The sequence below is a fragment of the Equus przewalskii genome, chromosome 8, assembly GCF_037783145.1.
Source record: "Equus przewalskii isolate Varuska chromosome 8, EquPr2, whole genome shotgun sequence".
Taxonomy (NCBI): Eukaryota; Metazoa; Chordata; class Mammalia; order Perissodactyla; family Equidae; genus Equus; species Equus przewalskii.
Window position 1 is genome coordinate 44,507,928 of NC_091838.1, and position 12,788 is coordinate 44,520,715.

At 39.0% G+C, this 12,788-nt stretch overlaps 1 protein-coding gene across 4 annotated transcripts in view; it reads left to right on the forward strand.

Moving 5' to 3' along the window:
• Window positions 1–12,788, forward strand: part of CPQ (carboxypeptidase Q) — a 462,588-nt gene that overhangs the window by 42,971 nt on the left and 406,829 nt on the right. Inside the window, exon 1 of one of the 4 annotated variants that reach the window (XM_070631794.1) lies at window positions 12,060–12,213. The exons of the other annotated variants lie outside the window; for them this stretch is intronic. The gene's annotated coding sequence lies outside the window, so the exon portion shown is untranslated. Of the gene's footprint in view, window positions 1–12,059; window positions 12,214–12,788 lie in introns of those variants that run through there. 4 annotated transcript variants of the gene reach the window in all.

The following is a 12,788-nucleotide window of genomic DNA, read 5'->3' on the forward strand; positions in this document are numbered from 1 at the left end:
TATGTAATGGGATTCTGATCCTTGAAGGACTTTATTTATACCTGGGGGCCTGGGGACCGGGACCCATGGAAGTGGATATTTTTGTTTCATTTATTCATCTATTCAACAAGTATTTTGAAAATATACTGGTGATGTAATTTGTAATATAAAAATGTGACTTTCTTGAGATTGCACCTGTTCTTTTACATTTTGGAAAATAGTCCTATTTAGAAAGCAGTATCTTTCATACATCTATTCCTTAAATGTTCATTGAGCACCTGTTATATCCCAGGTTCTTGGGATATAACAGTAAGACAAAGCCTCTCCTTTGAAGCTTATATTCCTTCAGGAAAAGCAGACTTTGAAGAATCCATCTTAGGCAGTACTTTCCCCCTTGGCCCTGTTCCAGACCCAACCACTCTTTATGACATCAGCTGTTTTATCGTCCTCATGTTACCTATTATTATCTGAAATTATCTTGCTTTTTTGTCTGTCTGCTTATTGTCTGTCTCTCCCCACAACAAGTATGTAACTGCAAGAGAGTAGAGAACATGTCTGTCTTTTCTGTTGCTGAATCTCCATCGCCTATAGTGTTTTGTCCAATAGTGTGTGCTTAGTAAATGTTTGTCCTTATTTAAGTGTAATTATTGTAATGCTATGAACTGTATTTCTAGAGATTTTGACTTAGTGTGGGGAATAAGGAATGTGTCTTTAAGGATGTACTGATTAAATCAAACCCTGAAGAACTAAGAATTAACTGAAGGGAGTAAGGAGGATATATTTCAGGCCAGAGGGATCAGGACAAAGAATGGCACATTGGAATATGTGAGATAAAGTCAACCTGTCTGGAGTTCAGGGGTAGGGGACTGAATGCGATGAACCTACAGAGGTTGGAAAGGGCAGGACATTCAAGCATTAGGAGACTGTGTAGGGATTTGAAGTTTTATCCTATGATCAGTGGGAAGCAATTGAAGAACTGTAAAGAGGAAATCAATCTTGCTGCTCTATGGAATGGAGGGGGACCACTGAGTGGATGGTGTGACCGTTTATGGTCTTGAAGATCTGGTGTTCAGTGTTGGAAATCTTGAAGTTGAAGAACCTGTAAAACATCCAGTTGGAGATGTCAATTAAGCAATTGGATATACTTATTTTTAGGTTCAGAGAAGAGGTCTGAGATGAATATACACATTTGAGTGACAGCGTTGTAGATAGTATTTGAAGTCAATGTTACTGATGGAATGGTATAGGGAGAGAGTATAGAACTAAGAAAAAAGGAGTATTTCATTCAGTCTGAGCCTTGAGGAACTTCAACTTTTAAAGACTTGATAAGGAAGGATGAACAAGGGAGAATCGTGAAAACAGAGGAGGCTGAATTATTTATGCTTGTTTCTATGGCCTCTCTAAATAGTTTTGTTGTCAGTTGTCCAAAGATAATTTCATCCACCTTGAGCATGTCTCTTTAATAGAACTCAATTTACCATATTTTAATCATAAATTTTCTTGTCTCTTCCTTTTATTGTCTTTAGAAGCAGGAACTTTGTGTTTTAAAATCATTCTTGAAACCCCAGCACCTAGCATGCTGACTGCTTAGTAGGCATGGATTTGTCTGTGTTTGAGTGGGAATAAAGATCTTCCTTAGGAAAGATGAGCAAGAACAGAAAGCAGAGTTTTCCTTGCATAGCTTCTCTGTGTGAGAAACCATGGACACTTTATTTTAAGCCTTTTGTCTATACCTGTGAAATGATGACTTTCAGGTATCAACAAGCAGATGGGATACTTTCTGAGGGGCAGAGGAGTCTACATTCTTCATTTGTAGTGTCTTTGATCCTACCCTGAGACCTGTGGCTGCTAGAAGTTATTCCTAGAAGCTGCTGCAGCAGAAAATTTGGTGTCCACCTCACCAGTTTGGAGCTTAGTCTGCTCAGGTCTCCTAGTAGGCCTTTTCCTTCTCCCTTTTGACTATCTACTGCCACTTCCCCTAACTTTATCTCAAACCCTCTTTTTCCTGTCCCAAAGAATCCCAGTGCCATGTTTCATGATTATAGGCATATTTTTACTTAGGATTTAATACAATATTTTTGTATTATTAGCAACCCTCTCCTCCATTTTCCATTCTGAAATACATTATTCCATCTTGTATAATTTTTACCTTTGATGAGGTTTCTGTATTCTCTTTAGTATTGGATCTGATGATAGTGTGACCAGTGTGTGAAGGTCAATGGGCCTTTTTCTCCTCCCCGCCACTCCTCATTCCTGCTGGGATTTGGGAATTGGTTCTTTTTCCTGGACCGAAGCAAACAGCAGTAACATTGAAGCTTTGCTGTCAGCTGGTGATCCAGGACTTGTTGCCTGGTCTCTGCTTTAATTCATGATCTTTGCTGCCCAAATTTTCTTTTTTCAAGACTTACTGTTTGTTCTTGACCTGTGGAATTTTTCTTAAGTCCGTGGTTTTGAACAATGACTGTTTTGTTAAGTCAGGTATGTGTTTTTCAGCTTGTGTCTGTTATCTTTTGTGCTGCCTGTTGTATTTCTCATCTCCAAGTGACTTGGATGACTGGAAATTTTATTAGCTTTGGGGAGAAGCATGTGGTTGGAGAAGATCAGGACTAGCTCTTGAGAATTTGGGGTGAGTGCATGGAGAGAAATAGGGTTTAACGTGTTTAACCCTAGGTTGAATAGGGGCTAAGGTGGAGAGAGACTTTCAACAAAATAAATTTCACTGGTTTCAAATCAAAGTGCATACGAAGTTCTGTCTACATGAGTGAAGACCAATTTTTAAAACATTTGAAGGCATACATTTAAAATGACAGCTTAATGTTAAAATGAGAAGTTATGATTCATCAGCAGTAGTATAATTATGAATAACATGACCTTATTCATTGACACTAACTGCTTTATATCTTCAGGTTTCATTATGTTAGTACTATGATAAACCCCAGAAAAGTTATAGAGGAGGAAATGATTTTGATTATTTTATTCAATAGTCATTACTTGCATCCTTTTATATTTTTGCAAATTTTAAATTGCAATAATGGTCTTGCTATTCAATTTTCCTATTTCTTACAATCATAACCTTCTGGAATAGCCACAAAAATAGAAGAAAACTGAAGTAAAAAGCCTTTGAGCTCAATGAAAATATCTTCTGCAAAGCCCACAGCTTGACTCAACACAGTCAGAATGGCATTTCCTTTCCTATAATGGGCCCAGAACCTCTTTGACTTAGTTATATCTGTGGCATTTTATTTATTTTCTCCTGGAAACATAGAGCTTTTACTTTTGATCTAGGAAAAAAAGGAAATGTATAGTTTTAAAAATAACTCTGTACAAAGTTATAGCCTTAAAGCATAATTGAGGAGAGACACTGAAGAGATCAGCACTGTCCAATAGAAATTTCTGTGATCATAGAAGTGCTTGTCTGTACTGTCCCGTACAGTGGCCACTAGCCATAGGTGACTAGTGAGCACTGGAAATGTTGCTATTGTGACTAGGGAACTGAATTTTAATTTTTATTTCATTTTAATTAATTTAATCACAGATAGATAGTGGCTACTATATTAGTCAGCACAGTTCTAGATAATTGTAATAGCTTTCTATTGCTGCTCTATAAAATATTACCATAAACTTAGTGGCTTAACCAGTACGATTTCATCATCTTACAGCTCTGTAGGTTAGAAGTCTGGTAGAGGTCTCAGTGGGCTACGATCAAGGCGTTGGCAGGGCCGTTTTCTTTTCTGAAGACTCTAGGGGAGAATCCATTTTCTTGACTTTTCTAGCTTTTAGCAGCTGCCAACATTCCTTGGTTCATGGCCCCTTTCCTCCATTTCTATGTGATATTACATCTCTCGGTCCCTTTCTTCCATAGTCATATCTCTCTCTGACTCTCCTTTTCTACTTCTCTCTCTCATTTTTAAAGACCCTTGTGATTCCATTGGGCCTACCTGGGTTATCCAGGATAATCTTCCTATCTTAAAGTCAGCTGGTTAGCAACTTTAAGTCCTCTTTGCCATGTAATCTGACGTATTTATAAGTTTGGGCGTTAAGAGTTGGATATCTTGGGTGGGGGGCATTATTCTGCCTACCACATCATCTTCTACATATGGAACCATTTAGTGAAAGAGTAGATTCAGCCTTATGCATTTTTTTTTGTGTGTATGAGGAAGATTGGCCCTAAGCTAACATCTGTTGCCAATCTTCCTCTTTTTGCTTGAGGAAAATTGTCCCTGAGCTAACATCTACACCAGTCTTCCTCTATTTTGTATGTGGGACACCACCAAAACATGGCTTGATGAGTGGTGTGTAGGTCCACACCTGGGATCCAAACATGTGAACCCCAGGCTGCCAAAGCAGAGTGCATGAACTTAACTGCTACCCCACCAGCCGCACCCCCATGCATCCTTTTCACATTATTTATTGAGCCTATACCTATATTTTATTCCCCACAGTGCAGGAGTCTTAATAATTTGGGAACAATAGAAAATTTAACTATAAAAGGGAACTTAAATGATACTTAGTCTAATCTTCTATCCCATAGAGCATTATTTTCTTCTCTAGACTCTATAGTTCATTTAGTTTATGTCAAGTACCTATGAAGGGTACTACCTACTTAGCAACAAAATCAGTTGCAATATTGTATACCTCTAATGTCATCCTGTCATCTAACCCTTTATTATCTTCACACGGTAGCCCTCTAGTTTTGGCTTTATGAACATTTGTAAATCTACTTTTCCTTTGGTGTTAGCTATCTCAAGAAATGGCCCTACCACCCATACAGTTGTTTGACCAAAATTTTGGGGAGTTCTCTTTACTTTATCCCTCATATCCATTCACCACTATTGAATATCCTAAATATATAACTCCTAAAATATCTCTCAGATCTGTCCACTTCTTTCGTTTAGTTATTGTACTTTTTAGTTCTAGGATTTAATTTTTTTAAAATAGTTTCCATTTCTCTGCTGAAATTATTGTTTATTTATTAATGAAGACTATATTTTCCTTTGATTCTCTGAACATATTTTTTCTTGATTCCTTGAACATATTTATAATAACTATTTTAGTCTTTGGTAAATCCAACACCTGGGCTATCTTGGAATCAGTTTCTATTGATTACCCTTTTCTTAACTGTGGATTACATTTTCCTTTCTCTTTGCAGATCTATCAATTTTTGATTGTATGCTAGACATTGTAGATGATACATTTTAGACATTCTTTGATCTGTTATCTTCCTCTGAAAATATCTTCCTCTAATGAGTATTTTTTTTTAAGAAGGCAAGTGATCACCTGAACTTGGATAAGCTTGGATTATGCTTTGCTAGACTGGTTCCGTGGAAAGCTCTAGGTGTTGCCTAAGACTCTCTAACTTACTGGGACTTAACTTACAAATTCTTTTTCCTCTGAAGATCTTGTCAAGGCTTAGTTTTAGGCATTTCTTGGGCAAGTCTAGAATAACTTGTAGGGCAGCGTTTCTCAATTTTTTTTCATCATTGCCCTCCAAGGAGACTTTTTAGACATTTTTCCCCCCAATTGTTGACTCCCACTCCCCACTTCTTCTGTGAAGTTTTAATATTATAGATATAACTATATAACTGTTTATGTGATGTGTAATATCTAAGATTTTTTTTCACTTCTTCTCCCCCCTAGAACTAATTTTCACCCTTTTGATGATAACATCCCTGTTGAGAACGCATGTTCTAGGGTCTGGTCCCTATTCCTAAGGTGAAGCCTTTCTGGTGTTCTGGTGCCCTGCCTTGCAGATTCCAACTCTTCAAACTCAGGACTGTGCCTTCTTAATTTGGCGAGCCTGCTGTGTTCTGCTTGGATTCTAGCTCTCTACACTATGGTTGGGAAGTTGTCCCTAGGCAAAGAGCCAGGCAACTGGGGTCACCTTCTATGTTTTTCTTCTCTCAGAGATCACAGTCTTATATTGTCTCTGTCCCAATGCCTGAAAATAGTTGCCCATTTTTGTACAGTTTTATGGTTCTATGGCCATTTATAGTGGGAGTGTTGGTTCTTACCAATAACTCCATTCTCTCTGGATTCTGTTGGAAGCAGAAGTCCTCCCTCTACTTCTTTCACTCCCCATCTATAGCTAGTACAGGTGATAATCAGCCTATTAGGATTATAATAACAGCCTTTTAACTGGTCTCCTGGTCTCCTTACTTTCAGCCTCCACAAAACCTCCTGAGTGAACTTTCCAAAACAACAATGTTTTCTTGTCATTCCACTGTTTGAAACCCTTCTTAGGCATTCTGTTACCCTTAGGATAAAGTTCAAACTCTTTAAAGTGACTCACAGGCCTCCCTCTATGATTTGTCTCCTATCTCCCTCTTCAACCTTAGCTTGTGTTACTCTATCTTGAACCATTGTACATGTCGTACTGATCTTTTCCAGTTTATCAAATGTGCAGTGGTGTTACTTGTCTCCTTGCCTTTGCACATTTATTTTCCTATGTCTGGAATCCCCACTCTCCCCTCCTTATTTGGCTAATGCTTGCTCTTTTTTTAGGTTGCAGCACTGATTTAGCTTTTCCTGAAAGGCCTATGCGAGGATTAAGCCCCCTGCTTTATGCTCCATCCACTATCTTAGTGTAATTATTTAACAGTTCCATTTCTTCTCCTTACTCTTACAGGTAATAAGCTCTATAAAGGCAGAGATTTTATCTGTCTTGTCCAGTGCTGTATCCATAGTGCTTAGTACAATGTCTAGTGCATAGATAGGTATTCTATTAATATTTATTGAATGAATGAATGAATAACCAGAGATCATGTTTATTGCCTTTTTCATTTGACTCCTCTTCAGATATACAGTATAGCTATTGTGGTTCCTTAATCTTCACTTCTCCAGGCTACATTTCCAAAGACCGTGAAGGAAAGATTTAAATATCTATAGCAGGGGTTGACAAACTACAGCCAGATCTGGCTTGTGGTCTGTTTTTGCAAATAAATTTTTATTGAAACATAACCCATTGTTTACATATTGTCTATGGCTATTTTTTTAAATAAAAAAATTCAGAGTCACTTTCTTTTAAAATTAGAATCTACTGATTTTTAAAAATTCATTTTATGTTAAAATATTCAGTTGACAGAATTTTCCAAGAATATGTCAGTCATGCAAATTAAATGAAATATAACAATGTTGTAAATGGCCTGATCTCCCTGACATGAGGTGATCCTTTTATGAACTCCTACATCTAGACAAACTTATCCTATTAATGGGATATTTTTATTTAAGCTCCCCTACCCTTATTTTGTTTGTATTAAGCAATGGAACCCTTTCAACAAATGAAATCTTAGGAGGAAGTTCAATTTATGAAACACATAAAGGGAGATGCTGTGGGTGGAGAGGGCTAGGTTTGGATCCTTGTCTACTCAGTCCCTCTTTTATTACCCATCTCTCTCTCCCTATATGGGCACCTTTGTAGTATCCTTGAGGAGTGAAAACCACTGCTTAAGGCATCTGCAGGACAGAATTTTGTGGCAGTTTCTACTCCTGACATAAGGTATGACAACACTTTAGTGCCACTTTGGATTTAGTCTCACTGCTGTGTTCTGTGGTGCTGCCATCTTGATTTTCCTAGCTACTTGAGTCCTGACAGTTCTTTTACATCTCATCTAGCTTTCTGGCTTCAAGATCCCTAACTTGCAGCTGAATGTTGTGAAAGGTAACTCTCGAGGCTCACTGACTTCCAGACCCCTGGTCTTTTCTCACCTTTGGCAGCTGAGGGATCCTTAAACCAGGGGTGACACATTAAAATGCTTATATGGTCTAGGATGGGACCACTAATAAGTGACCCAGGATCCCAGGATTACTGTGACACCATAAGAAAAAGTGGGATTATGGTGATCTGATGATGGGGTAGCCTCTTGTCATGGGGCTGTTCCCAGATCTTCTAATTTTTCCAGAAAAAAATAGAAATTAAAATTTTTATGTGAAATCTCCTGACCTTTTAATGTCACTAATTGATTTAATATTTGAAAAAGCACAGTTCAGAGCAAACAAAATATATCTGACCTGGATGCCGCCCACAGGTCACTCATTTGTGACCTTTGCCTCAAGATTTTGCTTTTTTGCCTTTTGCTTTGGCTATTGCCTGCACTCAGTCCCCATCTGGAGGTTCCTGTCAGAGTGTCACCCACTCCCTGGGGTGACTCTTCATTGAAACGACTGGCAGGTTAACCTTGACTTTCAAGTGATCTGATAGTGGGAGCAGGGAGTGCAATGTCTGATTACCCAGCCTTTGCATCACCTTAAGTGCTTCTACCAAATGCTGGTGCTTGGGAGGCCTGTCTTGTTTTGATAATTTTAGTAGAAGAGAAATGTTATATGGAAGGATTTTCTTTTTTAACTGTTGAAAAAGTGAATATGACAAGAGGCCAGCATTGTATTATGCAGTGACTCTCAAACCTGTTTACACTTTAGGGTTTCTCTACTTGATCTTGCTCTAATATGAATCAGGTGGCCCCAGTTTAATTAAAAGCTGGATTTATCCCTTTCTCATCCTAATGACTGGTGGACTAAAGAGCAGTCAGTTTTTTTATTTAGAAAAAGAAGACTTTAACCTTCTACCATCTTAGAAATTTTCACTACCTTTTGATTTGTGGATTTTAGGCTTTTGAGCATTTTGGGCAGAGCCTTCTGGAAACAGAAAACCCTTGCTTTCCTTGGAATTATTTGGCACTTTCTAAACGTGGATGTGGTCAGTAGCAAGTTGACAAACCAACAAAGCACTTCATAAATCCAGAGTTTTCTCTGTTCTTGAGTTAGTATCAGACACTGGTACTTTTGGAGCCAGCCCTTCTGGTCTGCCAGGTGTGGGGTTATGGATGTGGTCTTTAAGATTGAGCTAGTGAAGGTCATTAGAGCACGGTGCTAATGAGCACAGGGTCATGTGTCTGATTCCAATACAGATCTATTAACTTAGGTCAAGGAGGGACTCCTGGCTCAGTTAGCCTGGTCTGGCAAATGTCTGGTCTCAGGCCCAAGGAGGATTGGATTGGAGACTAAGCAAATCACTTATCACCAGGGGAAAAAGGAACTCAAAGCACATGTTCTACTGGATGTGATAAGTGGTGTCATCTATGGATGGAGTCTGAACCTATATTACCTACATGTAGGGAGAAATTTTGACTCACAGGCAATCTCCCAACATATGTAATACTGGGTACGCAAGTTTTAAATAACCAGTGGAAACCAGTGGCCTCCAAGAAGTCTGGGAGGAGATGGGGAATCTTACAGCTAATAGATGTGGAGTGCCTCCACAGCCAAATTGGAACTTTGTGACTATGCTAAAGAGCTCTTGTGCAATTCCTTGTTAGGTGTGAAGCATGCACATGTACCATAAGACAACTCTGTTCTTGTGCAGGATGGGTAAAAGGGCAGAGAGAGTTGTGTGTGGGCCAAGGATTGTAGACACTTGTCCTATGGCTACCTTACATACTCTGTATATTTGCACACCCTGGTTTCACATTTCCTGAGCGTTTTCCTATGGAAGTCTTCATTATAGGAAAGGCAATATTTTCTAGCTGTATCTATTTTTCAAGGATAAAGATTTTTTTTTTTAAAGATTTTATTTTTTCCTTTTTCTCCCCAAAGCCCCCCGGTACATAGTTGTATCTTCTTCGTTGTGGGTCCTTCTAGTTGTGGCATGTGGGACGCTGCCTCAGCGTGGTTTGATGAGCAGTGCCATGTCCGCGCCCAGGATTCGAACCAACGAAACACTGGGCCGCCTGCAGCGGAGCGCGCGAACTTAACCACTCGGCCACGGGGCCAGCCCCTCAAGGATAAAGATTTTTAAAATTACTTTTTATTATGAAAAATTTCAAAAAAATTAATGAGAATATAATAATGAATGTCCATATACACATAATCTGGACTTAATAATGTCAACATTTTGCCATATTTGCCTCATTTTTGTTTTTTTGTTAGTGTTAAGTCACCCCTCATATTTCTCTAAAAAATGACTATTTCTTGCATTACCACATACTATTATCACTCTTATTAGTTCCTTAATATCATCTAACACTTGGTACATATTCAAATTTCCCAGTTGTCTCCAAAGTGTCCTTTGCAACTGGTTTGTTCAGTTCAGGATCTAATCAAAGTCTGCATTTCATTTGGTTATGTCTCTTGAGCCTCTTATAGCTTAGAACAATCCTTCCTTACCCCTGCTTTTGTGTGTGTGTGTGTGTTTGTGTGAACACATGACATTGACTTGTTGAAGAGATGAGTCAATTGGCCTTTGCCATGTCTCATCTTCTGGATTTGTCTGATTTTTCAGGATGAGTTTTGATGCTTTACGTTTGATATTGAAAATGGCCTTGGGTCTGGGAGCTGGCCCCGTGGCCAAGTGGTTACGTTCAGCACGCTCTGCTTGGGTGGCCCAAATTTGGTTCCTGGGTGCAGACTTACACCACTTGTTGGCAGCCATGCTGTGGCGCCAACCCACATACAAAATAGAGGAATATTAGCACAGATGTTAGCTCGGGGTGAATCTTCCTCAAGCAAAAAGAAGAAGATTGTCAAAGATGTTAGCTCAGGGCGAGTCTTCCTCAGAAAAGAAAGAAAAAAAGAAAATGGACTTGGGTCTGGAGATTGGCAATGGCTGGGAGACCTTGTACACAGAGGGTCTCTGACAATGAGGAAGATAAACGCAAAGGCAGTGGGAGTTTTCCATGCTCCCATGCCTGCTCCCTGCCAGAGGTGACAGATGCAGACTCATGTAAACACGTGAGGCCATAGTCCTTTCAGAAAGAATCAGGCATTTTTTTCTCTTTGCCAGGCCATAGCACAGAGCTTGAGGATATAATGATTCTATTGGATATATATTTTGAATAGCATATTCTGAATAAAACAAGTTAAAACCAAGAGACAGGAAAATGAAAGGAAACTAAAGCTATGAGAAGGTCATAGAACACTCCCAGTGGCCTGACAACTTGAGTTTGTTCTCCCTTCCTGAAGTCTACTCATCTCTATTACAGGTAGAGAGAACCCAAATTTGAAACAGACAACTACAGAGGATCAAATGCCTTGAGAGAAGCTGATGACAGACATTAGGAGATTAGATTTTGGAAGAAGACAGCCAAATAAGGAAGCTTAGTACAGGGTGGCAAACAGCGAGGGGGGGCAGTTCATCTCTTTTCTCCTTCCCCAAGAACTCTTGTGGGCCTGTAAGTCAGTGTGCCCATAAAATCTTTTCTGATCTTGAAGGTGTTTTGCAAGACTAACTCAATCCTTAGTATTCTTAAACTGGAGCAGGGGTTCTGAAACTTGAATGCAAATTGGTATTGCTTGGGAAGCTTTAAAAACTACTGGTGCCTGGTTCCCACCTGTGAAAATTCTGATATAATTTGTCTCAGGTATGGCCATGGCAACAGGATTTTTAAAGACTCGCCAGGTGATTCAGTGTGTATCTACATTTGAGACCCACTGACGTAGAGCAACAAACTGTATACACATTAACCTTGTTTTTAAAAAAGATGTATTCAACTCTCTCCTCCCTCCTCCATTAAAACTATGGAATCCCAATGCATAAAAAAGATAAAAGTGGAGGTTCTTTAGTTGAGATAGTCCTAAAGCCTTGCTCATTGGGTACCATTTGCCACCTCCATTACCCACTTTTCCCAAACTCTTTCATTTCCTCCCTAGCATCTTCATAGAACTAAGCTCCAAAGAGGAGGACTATTCGAAAAAATCACCAATCTAGAGTTTACTGGATTTTAACCATCTGGACCTGGATTTGAACCATGGGTCTGTCACTTTTAACCCTTTAACTGTGTGACTTTGGACAATTATACTTAAACTCTCACCCTCAGTTCCTTTATCTCTTAATTAGAGATAATAGCTATCTAACCAGTTGTAATGAAGACTAAAGTTGGACCTAAGCTGGTGTACTCTCAATAAAAGCTAGCCCTTTGCTTGGTTCAAGCTTTCCTTGAGGCCACCATAGGCTTTCAGGTCTGTTCTAGGATGGGATTGATGGTTTGGTTTAATCTGGGAACCTTTATTTACTTTCATATTGTACTTGTATCGTAGGATGGACACAGATTTCCTCTACCCATGATAGATCTAAAATTCTTGATTGACTTGCAGCACCATAGGACCAGATGGGGTGGTGGAGGAGTTGTTCACTGCTGCATGTTGAAGGAGAAGCCAGATGTCAGATATCAGATAAACTATGATAATCAATGGAAGAGGAACCAGGCTCAAGTCCATTTTCATGAGAATGACTATATGAATGTGGTAAGACGGTCCATAGTGGTAGTGGTGGATGGGCTGGGGAGTCAAGGTGGGAAGGAGTTCTCTGTGGACCAGAGATGCAGGTTCATGAGGGAGGATTTTTTTGATTTAAAAATTTTTTTTAAAGGACAGTGGAATTTTAAGCAGGCATGAAAAAACGTGAACATATTCTTTCCCAATTTGGTATTCTGATATGGCTAAACAAAACTTTCAGAGACTATAGAAAACTCACTTTTTCCATTGTGAATATTTTATAGTGTTGATAAGAACCAAAATTGACTGATATGAATTTAACACCTCCTTCTTCTTCCCACCCAGACGTTAGTAAGTAGTGAAATGGCTAGAGGTGTTTAGGGAGATGATGGAAGAGAATTCAGAGGCTTGGGGAATTACAAAGTTAGATGATCTGTAATTGAATAATGTTTAGTAGAATACACAAATAAAAAGTATCTAAAATCTTTTAAAGGAAAAACTCCTTTGGGTTTGGCCCTGTCTCAATGACATTGAACTAGTGATTCAAGTCTAAACATGGCCATACGTGGTATTTCCTGTTTATCTTTCACAAAGCTGGCATCAAT